The sequence below is a fragment of the Hirundo rustica genome, chromosome 11, assembly GCF_015227805.2.
Source record: "Hirundo rustica isolate bHirRus1 chromosome 11, bHirRus1.pri.v3, whole genome shotgun sequence".
Classification (NCBI taxonomy): Eukaryota; Metazoa; Chordata; class Aves; order Passeriformes; family Hirundinidae; genus Hirundo; species Hirundo rustica.
In genome coordinates this window covers 5,587,888-5,603,902 of record NC_053460.1, presented here as the reverse complement: position 1 = coordinate 5,603,902, position 16,015 = coordinate 5,587,888, and positions in this window count along the sequence as shown.

The window sequence follows — 16,015 nt, the reverse complement described above, 5'->3', positions numbered from 1 at the left end:
GAAAACTGATGCAGCTCCCCACTCTCTGTGAATTTCAGCCACAGTTCTGGAGCTTTAAAAAGTTATTTAGTCCCTGAGCAGAGGGCTGGGATTTTGTCTGCTGCCCCCTCAGCAAGTCTGGCATTTCTAGAAGAACTTATTTCTACTTGAACTCCACACACCTTACTTGCATCCTTCAAACCAGCAAAATTGAGTTGGGAATGCCACCAAAAGCCTGCCATAAAGAGTTCGCCCACTTCTGGCAACTCTTTCCTGCTATGTCCCTTCCAGGAACAGGTAAAATGAGACATTGCCTGGAGCAGGACCGCTGAGGGGATCCACCAGTCCATTTCCCCAGGGGGCTCACTGGGGCCAGCACACCCCACCTAGGGGCATCCTCCTGCCCCCCAGCCCCATGGCAAGGCACTGCCATCACAACCCTTTGGGGGACAAGGACGGGGTTTGGCTGCGCTCTCTGGGCACTTTGCACTGCAGGAGTCACCAGTGGGTGACTGCAGACCTCGACCCGGGGTCAGGGGGTGCCCCTGCAGTGGGGACTGGGGAGGTGTTTGGGGGATCTCTGCTCGCAGTGTCCCCTCCGAGCACAGCTGCTTGCGCTACAGATAGGAATCACAGATTGATTAATTGATTAATCACACCTGCTAATTACATTGAACAAATAGGCAAAATTAATATTTGATGTAGGTCTCTAAAGAGACTGTATGGATCAATTTTCCACAGATAAGGCAGGAAGGCTCCTGCAGATAATACACAAACCCTCCTGACTGCAGATGACTCTGTCACGCCGAGGCCGATGCAGTGACGCCAACCCACCAAGAGCTGCTCATTGCTTATGCAGAGCCCTGACTGGAACAGCACACATGAGTTGTGTTTGCTAAGGCATGCACACATGTACATGTTCAAAGCTGGTTTCAGCGCCACTTCACTGCTGTTCTTCGGGAAGCCAAACATCAAAAACACATCAAGATAATAAAAATAACAGATCAGCCGCATTTAATACATAAATCATTATTATTATAAGCTCCGTTCTGCAGCTCAGGCTGACTTCAAGTTGAGCTTCCATTACCATTTAGCAAAAATGTTGGTGTTTTTCAAAGGGCTGTAACAATCCCCTCGCGAAACTACTCTGGTTGTGCACCCAAAGCCGGGGCAGCCTCCCGCAGCAGGACAACCACCGGCTGAAGCAGCACTTTCATCCTGTTTATGACCTTAAAAGGGGAAACTGCTCTCTTTCTGTTGTTCAGCCCTTTGCAAAAAGAGGCAAAGTTCAGCCCTCATTCACGTGCGTGCTGACCACAGGCACGGCAGTTCAGCTGGAGGCATAACTCACGTTTCCTGCGGTGTGGGGGTCTTTTGGATGGAGGCAAGTTTGTTCCAGTGACCTTGTGAGGGCTGCTCCGGAACCCCTGTGACACCCCTGGGATCACCCCCCACCACTGGTGCTTCCGTAGGTGCTGGATTCCCTGGGGTGAAAGTTGCTACATAAATATACATTATTGTTATATACTTGTCATTGGGTTTCTGCAGCGATTTGATTGCTTTGAAAATGGATTTTAAAATGGATTTATTATTGTGACAGTGAATTTCTTTTGTCTTGGTTTAATGTCCATTATCTAGTATAAATAACAGACTTTCTGCAAATCTAATTCCAGGTTTTTGCTTCCTATACCTTTACTAATCTAGAAAATCTGCTTGTATTAAGAGACAGCATCAGAAAGGAGTTAAACTGGCATATCCTCATAAAGCTACAATAGACATGAAATGTAATGAAATCCTACTGCAAATAGACAGTGTTTTCAGTCTTGGGTCTTTATTTATTAAACCTACTTTAGGAAGTTCAGGCATTCTACAAACATTTTGGGGCCTGATGTGTCATAGCCTTATAAAGGAATCTTTAGACAACTAGGAACACCTTGTGTTTTTGTACCAAATACTTCCTGATTTTAAAAGACGGGGTGTTTGTTGCATAAAAAACCCAAACTGATATTATTTTCAGGAGAGATAACAGTGCTGGGGGGGCTGGTACCAGACCAGGCAGCAGATGCATGAAAGAAGAGTGAAACTACATGGTGGTGGAACCAGATTTTGGCTTAGATGGAGATTTCCCAGGACCCTTTGAAAACTGGACCTTACATTCTGGAAGATTAAATCAATGTATTTAAGGTGCTCACAGGGTCCTGGAACTGAAGTGCCCCAATTTCAGGACTCTTTGGCTCCTCAGAATGCCTCTGAGGCAGGCAGTGCCGCTGGTGCTGTGCACTAACACAGCCCTGAGCACAGGCTCGTGAGAGGATGGAGGTGCCCACTGTGGGAACTGGGTGGAATAAAGGTGCCTGACTTCAAAATTGAAATCCAGAAAACTTCTGTTCAGCTGCCAGCAAGTGTGAATCATCTACTGTCCAGACACATTTCCCATTTCCTCTGAGTGTCCTGGGTGCCTCAGTCCGGCTGCATTACCGATCACAGCTCGGTGCCAGGAGCAAAGGGCTCAGCAGGGAGTGGGGCTGCTGACTCAGTCCTGTCTCCAAACTGGGACCAGTTTTACCTGACCAGACCCTGTTGAGAAGACCTGACTCCACTTCTGTAGAACTTTTCTTTTGGTACAGGATTCTTGTGTTGCACTGTGTGCTCTGACCTGCCCTGGGTGGGACAGGTCTGTCCAGAGCTCTGCTCAATGGCTCCTCACCAATGTACAGGTCAGAACCTGAGACACTAAAATATCTCAAGCTGCTTTCTTTCAGGGGAAGTTTAAAGGTGGTTTCTCACCTAAAGAATTGATTCACGAGCTGTTGTGATCACCTGAATCACTACAGTGCCCGAGGGTCAAGTGCCACTTGGTCCCCTCTCAGGGCAGATATGGACAAACCCACCAGAAGAAACCCAGAGCTCTGCTGGCTCTGCCTGCACAAAGCACACCTGGCTCCGAGCAGCTCGGCACAAAACAGAGTCAGCCAAATGAAAGGCCACATTTAGGAAATAAAGTCATGCATAAATTCCCAGACATCTCACTGAAAGTCACTCTCAGATGGATGTGGCTGACTCTTGGCCACACTCAGCACTTGCAGCTCAGGTCAAGCTAAGAAACTCTGCACCCACCCCTCTGGCTGCCCAGGCAGAGCAGAAAAGAGCAGGGCTGGTGTCTGCTGCAGCATCAGGGCAGTTTGTGTGCAAGGGTGCAATCGTCCCAGGAATGCAAACTTCTTGTGGATAGGAAATTCCTGGAATTCATGCTCTTATGATGCGAGGAGGAATGTGCCTTTAAAAATTCTCACAGTCACTTTATTTTCGTAGCCTGGCGCGGAGTTTGGTAAGCTAATCGGGAAGGGAAGCACAGCACACCTTTAAATGAATATGGATAATATTTTTCTATTACCCTGATGATTATCACCTAAATTGCCTTATAAAATGTTTAACACTTTATCCTGGCAGTGTTTTAACACTGGAGAACTTTTTCCACCAGGGCCAAGTGAAGGATGACCTGAAGGCAAAGCATTCGGGACCAGAGGATGGTGGGTCACAGTGGAGCTGCTGGATCACACCAATCCCAGACCTCATCCCAGGGCTTGTGTGCAAGCTGAAGAATTTGACAGCAGGCCTAGGGCTTTATCAGAAGGTGGCTCACAGCTGATGCTTGTTCCTGGCCCCGTTGTGTGACGTGTCCCCTCGTGGGACCCCATCAGCTGCCCATAACACCGGGTCCAAAGGCAGATGCCACATCTTCCTACCAAGGTAAGTGAAAAGGACACCGCAGCTGCTCAGCTGCACAGAGTCATGGCACATGGGACAGGGGTATTTTATTTATCATCAGGGCATCCTTTGCCAGTCAGCTCCTATAAGCTTTGCAGTGACACAAGATTCTTACTGGCAGGCAAAATAGCTAGGTGTATACACAGTTCTCGGGGGAATAATGCGATTTCTTGTTCTTTTTGCCAGCATTGTTTAACCAGGTCTGACAAACGTGTTTCTGAGAGAATGGAGTGCAGCTGGGTCGAGCAGGAGTGCTCGCCTGAGCAGGCACCTGCATCGTGCACTGCCCGGGTGTACATCCCTGCCTGCAGATGCTGCTGCCTCCCAGGATTTCCTACAGAGTCTCTAAAAACCACCAATCAGTGCTAGGGTTAAATGACATTTTGCTCATCTGAGATTTCTTTCTGCAACTGGCACAGAGAGCAAGAAAGAGAAAGAAAACCTGAATAATTGAAAGGGGAGGATGGAGAAAGATTTTTTTTTTTTTTTTTAAGAAAAGATCAGTTCTCAGTTGGCAAGAGGAAATCCTACCAAGAATATAAGGAGATAATACTGAGCTGCTATTATATCACTGCATTCCTCTGAGGAAAAAGTTATCTCTCAATGGATCTGAAAGGATGTTTTAAGTGAATCAGTAAATGAACCAGTCTGGGGACATGAACAAAATATGTGTGTTTTCCAGTCTCTGAATATAAACAAACAAAGCATAAATATTCAGAAATTACTCCAGTTAGTCCTCTCAAAAACTCTTTGAGCAATGAGATAAATAATGCGGGTGTTTGCAGTTCGGAGCAGATGATCTCTGTGGGGGAAAAGGCAGGAGAGGAAGGAGCTGTACTCCTCCTGTCCCAATCTCGGGTGATTTACTCACCCATCACAGCAGCCCGGCACAGAGCGGTGTCCACACCACATAAAGCTCAGTGCGAACATACGACACACATAATGGACCTGCTTGGAAGTCTTCACTTGAGGATTTATGAAGAACAATCTAATTATTCAACTCGGTGCTGCTCACTACCATTATTGCTCCTATTTAAAGCCTCCATGGAACAGGCCGTTTGTCTCAGGGGACAGACCTTGTCATAGCGGCTTTCATTGACAGAAATACACTCCTCGGTTTTGAGAGCAACCCAGCTAAGCCTGGAGAGACTTGGTAAACATATCTCACACTTGATAGGCCCAAGGAATTAGGCCTTGACAGCCCTGATTTTCCAGGAACAGAAAAATGGGGCTGCTTTACCAATAAACTCTAATTAAAGAGGAGCCAAGACCAACTCAAAGCCTCTGTTTGCTGCAGCAACACAAGGGCTCTCTGGCATCCTCCTGCCTGTAATTGCTTCGGCATCCCGAAGGAGGGAGGGGGGTTGTCAGCGTCCCCCCCATCAAGCAGAGGTTGCTCTGTTATTTATAACCCTGGGATATGTAACAGACGAGAGGAGTCACCTTGGCTAAGCAAGTCTCTCCTGTAGCCTAACCTTGGGTGAGCAGCAGCAAGAAGAGCACCTGCAGCGGTGCCAGTGTGGCAGGAGGCAAAGGGAGGCACAGCCAGAATTCCATAACCACATGGCAAGGCCTCAGCAGGTTCCCTCATTCTCACTGCAAACACTTTTCCTTTTTTTTTAAAAAAATGCCTGAATATTTATTGGTTCTATTTGTATGCAGAAGAATAAGGTAAACATCCTTTGTTCCTCCTCTCCTATCAAGAGGAAGTGAAGGTCTGCATTTTCTCTTTAAATTATTTAAAAGTAGAGGTAATTAATATTTCCTAAAAAGCAGGTGGGGACAATCACCAAATTCCTGTCACTGGCTGCTGGTACCCGGTCACACAGTGCCTAGGACCAAAGAGATGCTGAAGGATAAGAGTGTGTCACTCCCATCATCAGACAACCTTAAATGGACAATTTTTCAGCCCTTCACGTTACAAACCAAATGCTGTTCTGAGTGCCCCCCTCTGCTTTGCACATCCTCCAGGATTTAAGGTTGTGATATTCAGGCCAGGCCTCAGGGAACAACTGATCAGGTTTTTAAAGGTATTTAGATACCAAACTCCCATTGATTTTGAGACTGGCTACATGTGTGGAAATCTTGCTATTGCTTTGCTGTTTTATCTTTCTTCGCTCAAGGCAGTGCTAAGAATGATAGATGTGCCATAATTAAAAATATACATGGAAAGCTCAACCCACATATATCTGGTCTTCTTTATTTCTCTTCTGCTTAGGAAGCCCAGACCTCCATTTCTTTCCCTTGGAAAAATTAGCTATTTTTTCCCAATAGTCACACCACTTTTTGAGGTTCCCAGTCTGAACCTAATCCCTAAGTTTTGTCTTTCAAGTGTGAGACTTGAAGACCACTCTGCTGGGGCTTTCTCTGCAGCTTCATTTTAGCTTTTATCTCTCACAGTTTTTCAAGGCAAAATGAGCAAAACCTTCTCAGAGCCCAACACAAGCCTTGGCAAGTAGCTCAGAACTGCCAGCACAGTTTACAGGACAGTGGAGGACACATAGCTCCTCAAAACTTTTTTTTTGAGGGCATAATCACCAAATCAATGACTTTCAGGGCACAACTGGCATCTCCTGAACACAAAGGCTAAAACCATGGGATTTTCCTGCAGACAGGACAGACCCTTGCAAAGGGTTTAGACCTTTTTTTCTTTACCCATGATGCAGATCCCAAGTGCTTTGCCTACTCATGGCCAGCAGTCAAGTGTTAAATGTTTCTGTATGCTCCCACGTACATGCTGTGGCCTGAGACGGAGCAGGAAAATCATTGTATAGAAGCAATAATCTGGATTCCAGTTGTTGACTGGCACATGAATATTTGAACTGGGGAAGGTTCTTTCTCATGCTGAACATGGTAAAGGGTACAGGATCTTTCTTCCTCTAAGGGTTAGAAAGACTCAGTTTGAACAGAAGCTTGTAGCCAAGGCTTGCTCAGCATCCCTGAGGAATTTTTTATAAGAGAATAAATGGGTCTGATTCTGCCCTGCTATCAGAGTGGCACCAGCATGTACTTCAGTAATTTTTTATTTGCATCATTCTTGTGGGAGGCTTGGGGCTGTGTTTCTGTGCTTCTGTGGTTTTAGTTATTTGTGGAAAACGTGTGATGAGATCCACAGCCAGCCACCTGTTAAGCCCATTTCCATGCTGGAGCTGATAGCCAACAGCACTCAGTGCCTGAGGAACAGTCAGGTGGGAGCCCCTGCAGGGAAGGGAGCAGAAAAACTGTGATGGTTACAACGCAACGCACTCGTGATGGCATTTGTTGATTATCTAAAGATTAAGCACCAAGTCCAACTCCACTAGCAGTCAACAAGAAAAACAAACTACCTCAAAAGGGTAACTCAGCCACCCAAAGATGGAGGGATCCTGGACGACCTGGATGCAGGAGATTGCTGATTCCTGAACAGTTCTCAAGCAGGGTGCCCAAGCTATGCTAGAAGCCACCCTGATCCTACTCATGCATAAATTACTGGAAGCTGATGCAGTTGCTGAAATAGCGTGACTAGACTGCAAGCATTGCAAGTAGAAATCAGTGATTTCTTTTCAAGCACACTGCATGGAAACAAGATGAATGCAAGCCAAAAACTCATGTGGCTCTGTGATAGATCACACTGTATCACAGCTAGGAAGAAAAGGCTTGTTCCTGGCTTCAGCACAGATGCTTGCTGCTGAAGGTAGTAAAAGTCCAGCAAAAGTTATTTTACTAGCTTGTAAGTAACAGCCCTCCCAGATCATAAATTACTTTCCTATAGGAATTTACTGTTCAGGGTAAGATGAACAACTCTAAAAAGTAGCCTGATGATGCTGTCCAAATGAATTTCATTGCAGGTTGAGGATTGTGGGATTTACGGTGTGGCTTTGTTCTGTACTCCCACATTCCTGACAGGGTAAATCACCAAAGTAGCCAACTGGCCAGAGCCTGCTCCAGCCTGCTCTGGTGAGCAAGGTGGTGTGGTGAACAATAATGGGAATTCTAGACCCCAAACACTCAACGGTTGAATGCGGCAAAAGCTTGGGCTGCTCTCTGGGACACCGTTTTCTCAGGGCTCGTCAGGTTTTAGGATTGTGAAACAGCTTAGCTGGAACCAGCAAAGACATGAGCTGGCAGAGCTTGGAGATGGAGAGAGCAGCCCTGGCTAATTCACACAGAACTGCTGCATTAAACCCCCTCTTTTAATGAGCAGCAAACCCCAAACAGCCAGGAGTGCCCATTCTGGCAATGTCTTGTGGTGCTTGTCCCTGTGCAGGTGCTTGAGAGGGAGGGAGGGAAGGAGGGAAGAAGGAAGGAAGGATCAGTAATTAAGGTGAACGAGCTCACAGCAGTCCTACCTATGAAAGCCAGCCTTTAAGAACGTGTTATACCAGGGATTGAGCATAAAAATGTTGATCTACTACAAAAATCACTGGTTTAGCAGTAGATTATTTCCGTCCCTTCCAAGGAACAAATTCCCCTCTTTCCTTTGCCTTCCCCACACTTCTGCACACCCAGAGAGATGCTGACTTTCCCTTACCCTTCAACCATCCCCACCTCAGCCCCGGGTGGGTACCCTGGGCACGTTGTCCTTTCCCCTGGAGTGGTGGGGGTCTGGTGGAGTTAACAACAGAGGGCACACAGTAACAAAACCCACGGCACACAGTAGATTTCAGTGGAAGAAACTCTTGCACTGAAGAGTATGTTGATAGTGAGACATAAATATGTGAAGCCTTCCCTTGAGAGGAAAAAAAAAAAAAAATTAGCTTCATTGTGTCCTCCAGCCTGCCTAAATCTTTTGGCACATTTCTGGATATTGCTGTGCTAATGAGGTAAGGAGCAGCCAACGTCCAAATAAATTCCAGCAAGAAGTTCCAGTTTACTTTAAAGTCATTGACTCTCTTAGGAGGAGGTCAAGGCAAAGTTATTTGGTCGTGGTTTTTCTTTTGCTTCCTGTTTTAAGTTACCAAGTTCTTGTACTGTCAAAAAAACTGCTGACTTCTACCCCTCAGGTGTCTGTGCTAAAGTGGAAAATGAGCTGTTCTTTCTTTCCCCCTCCTCCTCTCTCTCTCTCTCTCTCTGTTTTCCTCCCTCTGTGTGTTACTTTGGGGTTGTCTGAGGGACAGGTACACAGCAAACAGGCCCCAGAACATCCTTAAGGGATAGAACATACAGATTTTATACATTTTAAAATACAATTGAGCAAGAAATTGGCCCTTTTAAGGCTTGCCTGAGTACAACAAGAATACAAACACCCCAAATAGCATAGAGCCAGTTCTGGACATGGACCTGAAGAGCAGAGATGGACACTGAGCCTTCAGACCTCAGCCAGGTGGGATTTCTCACTGTCTAAGTTTTGATAGTGTTAAGATCTGACAAATTTGACTTATCTAGACTACAGCCTTACCTGAGTATGAATTTCAGATGAAATTTGAGTTCACATTTTTACGAGTTTGAAAATGTGGATTACTTTTTTTTCTTGAGTCGTAAGTTTTTAAAGGACTATCTAAGACTCCAAGGCCTCATGGAAAAGTCAGTGCAGAATAACTCCCCTGAATAAGTTAAAGACTCTCCTGACCTCACTACTAAAGTATTTGAGGCACTAAATCAAACAGGCATAAGAGAAAGAGAAAAAAAAAAAAAAAAAAAAAAAAAAAAAAAAAAAAAAAAAAAAGAAAAGGGTTCTGTGGACACGCTACAGCATCTCTTTATCTTCACAGCCTGAAGAGGGTGGAGCACAATTAGCTCATCTGTGAGAAATTTGGGCAGGCAAGAAGCTTCAAGAAGTATTAAATTCAGCTCCAGATCAGGATCCTGCTGTCCCATGGGTGGTGGCTGAGAAAGCAGCAGTTGAGCTGGGGAGCTCGTTGCCACAGGAGGCTGAGGTGGCCAGAGAAATGAGTGGGATCCAGAGGGGATGAAGGACACATTGAGAACAGATGCCCTGGTGGTGATCAGGTTAAAATCCCCGGGTGAAACCTCTGCATGACCACTTCCTGAGCAAGGAGCAGGTAGCAAAGAGAACTGTCACACCTGCAATGCCCTGTTCTACAAACTTTCTCCTATACTGAACATCAGAGGGAAAATATACAGAGCCACACAGATTTCACACAAGCCCAGCTTTCAGCTGCCTGCAAGTCTATGTCTCCAAGAACTGACATTGCTCCTGAATGACTCCCTCACCCTCTGCTAGGATGGGGCAACACTTCCAGCCTTGGTGTAGATTCATGGCAAGCCTTAGGATGCATTCTCACCTAAAATGGGTTTCCTGAGGAATGGAAGCAGAAGAAGGTATTCCCTGGCAGCTGGATGTGAGAGTATTTCAATATCCGCTCATCCAAGCTTTAATCTCTAAATTGCTAAAACATTAACATTATTGATTGATCAGACATCAATCCAACAGGAAATTTAATTAAATTAAAATGTGTCACTGAGCAGTCCTCACACTGTCACGTATAAATCTTTGGAAATAAGTAGACAAAGACAGAAGCGATTGATACCATGTTCCTGGTTCAATTTATCCCCCACCATTTTATTTTCCCAGTGATCCTGAGTGTGCTCACAGACTCACAGGGGGACAGCCTCATCTGCAGGGTGTCTATCTGACGCACTCCAGCACCAGAGCCCACCATGCCCACTGCCTGTGGGTTATTTACAGCTGAATAGGCTCAAACCAGACAGCTCTGGGGAAATAACCTTATTTCAGGGCACTGATACGGGGCTGCCCTTAACTCAGTACTGCTCCTCCTCATAGCAGATTTGTCCCCATAGGAAGGAAGGTCCCAGAGAAAGGCTGAGAGGTCTCTTGCATTAAATCAGTTTATTCCTGGGCTGAGCACTTTGCAGCATCCAGCAGTGCCAGAGTCCCTACCGAAGCCCAGACACGTGTGGGTAATAGCAAGGTGCTGAAATGGATGATTAAGAAACAACTCTGTACCACAACTTCTTTGGAGTACTATAAATCATTACAGCTGACTGAATAACACAAACAGAGATTAAGAAATATTTTCTCCAATTCATTTCTGAACAGCAGTGGGTTTGGTTTGCTGTCACTTATGACAGGACGATATTTACTGTAATTTATTATTACAGCCGCTGCTATTCTGGCGGCCACTGGCTATTCATGAGAAAGTTTGAGAAGCTGGGAATATCATATAGGGTTTTTTTGTTGTTGTTTTGCTAAAGGGTTTTTTTCTACCTGACAGGGTGTTGTTTTTTCCCCAACATCTGTTATTCTCCTTCCCAAGTGCCCGTGTCCTGAGGGGAAGCTGAGGGGCCGCACGCCACCGCGCTCACGCACTGGGGGACGGGGAAGGGCAGAAGGGAAGGAGTCAGCAAGTGGTGCTGGGTGAGATGTCTGATTTCAATGGAGCGTGGAGAGGGAAGGAAGGGAAATCCAAATCAGTATTTATAGACATAAAAATCCAGCACTAAGCATTTTGCAGAGAGAAGGAAAACAAATATTCGGTTACCCAGGTGAGCGGTATCCACCACGCTCACCATGGCGTGTGCAGACTCCTGTAGACTCTGCCTCTGTCTGTCCAGCACCAAGCTACATGTGAGTGGTGCTGCCTTCACTTGAGTTATTTCAGGGTTTACTTCCTTTACTGTTACCAAATCCAAACTCCAATTCCATTTCTTGAGAGCAGTCCTCAAAACAAATACTGAGGTAATACCAATGGGCTTGTGACTAGATGTGAAAATAGAGCTGTCTCAGCACAGAGTCCCACAGACAGGGCACAGATTTTTGCTGTCTCCACCTCCCACTTGCAGCACAAGTACAATTTTCATGCCTCTGTCAGAAGTGCCAACCTGGGGAAGTTGCAATGAGCAAGCAAGGAAAGGAGCGATGAATTAACTTGACGACAGGAATTGCTGCTGATAAATCTCTTAGGAATTTGATCCATAAAGGTTTACTTCTCTGTGCTCGATGATAGGGGTGGCAGGTTGAGGGGTCTCCAGCAGCACGTGGTGTGTGTTTCAGCTCAGATACGTATCTGCTTTGCAGAGGAAAATCCCCACTGCACAGAACAGACAAAGTGAGCTCAGCTGCACTGGGAAATGGATCTGGAGCTGCATTTAGAGGCAGTGATTTATATATAAATTATAAAGTGTGTCAATTCCGGACACCCATTTATATAGAGCTTGTCAGATCCAGCTCTGGAACGTGTATTGCCTGCAGAAACCATCCGGAAAACCTAAGAGGCTGCTCTAAACCCCAGTGTGTGAAAGGCCCCAAACCAGGATTTAATGGATTAGGAAGGCTGAAAAGGACCATCACAGTCATCTGGTTTTGCTTCCTATGTAACAAAGCTGAAGAACTTCACCCACTCATTTCAGCATCAAAGCCATAACTTCTGCTGAAGCTATTGCATAGCTTTAGAAAGACACTCACTCTTGATTTAGAGACTGAAAGCAATGCTCAATCCACCACATTCCTAAGCCAAATGTTCCAGCCATTAACTACTCTTGCTATTAAAAAGGCACACTTTCAGGGCAATTCTATCTAGCACCAGTTACATGCAGTCAGATGCTGCTCTGTCCTTCCTTGCTGTATTGAAGAGCAGGTCACAGTAAGGTTTAAGTTGTGTGGACTCTCCTATGAATCACTGCATGTTTTCTCAGGCAGTCTTGGAAATATACCACCTGAGACAATTTATGATGCACAAATTAATTGAAAATATCATTTGCAAGAGAATAACCAGAATAACCCCCTCTCTCCTGATGAAAAACTTTTTGTGTGCACATCTGTGTTTTATTTCGCTTTTAATCTGATGACTCTCAGACGATATGGACAAAGAGATACAGGTAAATATGTGTCACACAGATGTCTCCCCCAGAACATTAGTAGAGGCATAATTCTGTGCATCAAAGCACAGTCTGTGTCACATCCAGCACAGACACTGAACAATGTCCCTTTAGAAAGGGCAGAGGGTGAGAGTAGCTTTATGACACTATTGATTTATTCTGTGCCTGCAGTTAAAAACTATACCCAGACAGACAATAAAAATAACTGCTCTAACCATATAACAGCTTCCTGCTACTAAAATGGATTTTACACTTAAAGGCATGGAGGGCTTTTCTTTTTTTCTCTAAGTCTCAATTATGACTTTTTTCTGAATAAATGGAAAGGAGAAATTGTCAGAACGGGTTTAATCCTGATGTTGTGCTTTTTTCCCACTCTCCTCTGTGTTTGAAAAGGCCAGGATTATTTTCCCATTGCAAAGTTGTGTTGTAAGTAGGCACGATAACTTGGTATTAATCAGCGCAGATAATTTGGTGCACAACTTCTACCTGAAGAAATGGTCAATGGGAGTGGTAGTTTGGAATGGATGTATCATAAGAAATAAAATTGATTATGGTCTTTGTGGTCAACTGGATGGGCTAGGATTGAGGTTGTGACCTTGGATTTAAATGTTAAAATAATATCTAGAGCAGCAGAATCATCTCCTGGAAAATCTATTTTCATCCCAAGGACTCCATAGCTTTGCACACTGAGATTTGGGCAAGCTCTAAGTGCTTTGCTACACCAACATTGGTGTCTAAAGCAGGTTCCTAACAGACTTCTATTGTAATTAGACAGTTTCCATGATAATAGGGAAAGAATCTTAGAAATGGAAGCCCTGGACTATGTGGACACGAATGGATCAATGAAGTGTTTTAAGCCTCCCTTGAGGTCTTGATCAAGATCCCTGAAACTGCTGAAAGAAATGCAGATGGTAGGACAATGGGTTGGCAAACAGTGGCAGCTGGAGAGGTCCTGTCTCTCTGTTTAGGTCCTGTTAGAACAATCTTGGCTAGAAATGAAATAATTCAGAGCAGGGGAATTATTGATCTGAATCTTGGGCTTTTTTCAGATTTTTGTCAGCAGGGCAAGTTCTCTGCTCCAGTTCATCAGTTCACAAAGCAGAACCCATAGGCACAAAACATGGACAGTGAGGTGACATAAATGAAAGCCCAGAACAGAAGGGAAGATCCCAAACTATATGAAAGACAGTGTGAGGCAGGATGAGGTGGTCAGGCAGAGCGAGGAGAGATGTGCACCACAGGCTGTTTCTCTGCAGAAGGGAGATGAGCAGCCTGGGTGCATGAGGTCAGACAGTATAAGGAAGGAGGCATTGGGCTGGGAAAAAAAAGTCCTCAGAAAAGGCAAAAAAAGGAAAGGAGGAGGAATCTGCTATTCAAGTGTCATTCCCCTTCCATAGGTTTTATGATTTGGGAGATACTGCCTGAATGACACATAATGTGAGATATTGTAATGTGATCTCCTGTCCCTGGAGATGCTCTCAGAAATTAGACTATTACATGAGCATGGCTTTTATAAAAGTGAGCAAACATTGTAATAAGTGAACCCAAAGAGTGAGAAAATCAAGATTAGACTCTTTACATTTGTCTGGTGGATTTTTTTCCACTTATGCTCTGTGATAAAACTTAGCTACATTAACTTGTTTTAAAATTGACTTATTGAGTATGTTTGGAAGACACATTTTTGTTTCAATCTGTAAAACATACAAATAGGAATGTTTACACAGAAAATGACCCCGTAGAAATTGTGCACTTCCACCCCAGAGAGAGAAGACTTTTTTCAGCTTTGTTTTCACATGTCCTTTGGGTGGTTCTGGCATTGGAAACTTCATTTCTTGCAGCGGGGGTCATTGTCTGCTGAAAGACTCGTGGGACGTGACACTGAAAACAGGGGTCTGATTTGTAATGGTCAACAGAAAATATCTAAGACGGAAGTTAAAATTTTCCTTTCAGCTACAGGGTCCATTGTTAATCTTCACTGGATCTTCGCCCTCTGGACAAGCCAGGATCTGGCCCTTAAATGCTTACACACAGCTCCGCCCTCACCCAGGATTTGTCACACAATTTCAAGGGTACAATTTTCCAATAAATCACTCCTCTCTGTTCCTTACACCTCACTTTCATTTTTTATTACTTTTTGGGAGCATGATTGCTTTACAGCCTTTCAATCATCAGCCTCTTCTGAGGGTTCCAAACGTTTGAGCAGCTTCAAACCCACATGGTTTTAGCACTCAGCTCTCAGGCCAGGGTGCTGTTTTTCCACACGGTGCTGCGGGACCCCTGTGCAAAGACATCATGGATGGCTCCCAAATCCCAACTGCATGGATGGTTGCTGTTCCTGTCCCTCCATGCCTGCATGGCTCAAGAGCAGCTCAGACCCAGCTTTAAATGGGGGTTCATGGCCCGCTGCAGAAGGTTGCACCAGAGCTTTGCCAGCCTGTGGTGAAATCTTTCCCCTCTGGCTGGGATGCTTAACTGGGAGAAGAATTTCTCTCTGAAAGCCCCAACAGCTCTGCAATGTTGGAAAAAATCTTTATGGGGGAGTGATCCCTTCTGGTGCTTTTCAAAGCCTGCTCTTCAGAGTAGCAGATATATTTATATTGGAGGTGGGTTGCTAAGTACAGTAACTACTCCACAGGAGCCAGGCACAACAAACCAGCTCCTCAGGTTTGACGCTGTGCTTGAGCACAGCTCCATGTGTGTGTATGGCTCCACAGCTCAATAATTGTGACAAAACATAAATCTTGAGCGGGGAATTATTTAATGCAGCTGTGGCACCTGAGGGTTTGTGAAGATGCTCTGCAGGAGCTGGTCTCTCCCAGAGGTAACAAATAGAGTGATGAGTTTTATCAGGGTGTGGAACTATTCCTGATGTCTGCTGGTACAGGTCAGAACACTGGGTATGTCTTTGGTGACAAAATAGATAATGAGTCATGGAATAATGAGTCATGGCCAAATCAAAGGGGAAAAGGGCACATCTTACCTGCTGTGGCCCCACATTGTAGATTCGCTGCTTATGCAATGTGAGCACTCCAGAAACCTGTGCCAGAACCAAATCCTAGAATTTGTCTGGTTCTGGGATTTTTTTTGCTACATCTACAAGCTTGTTTCAGCATAGCTTTCTGGGGGATGAAGCAAGCGCTTTCTGCCTCATCCATTCCACCTCAAACATCGGTGAAAGACAAGCAGATATGCTGCATCTTCCTGCACTTCCAGCCAAAAGTCTCATTTGGGAAAGAAACAGGCTGAACAGAAAAATAGGAGGTAAAGCTGAGAGATCTGAGTGGCTGTGACTGTTTGTAACTTAGCGAGCTGGTCTTTGAGAAGTACTCTGTCCACTAGCTGGATGCCAATTGCCAAGAGATGCTATCAGTTGATTAAAACACAGCCTGCCAGCTTCCTGCTTGATAAAACTAAGTACAATCTGATTGGGAATTCTCAAATCCATTACAGAATGGCTAGTCCATCACTTAAATCAGTGTACACCACTTCC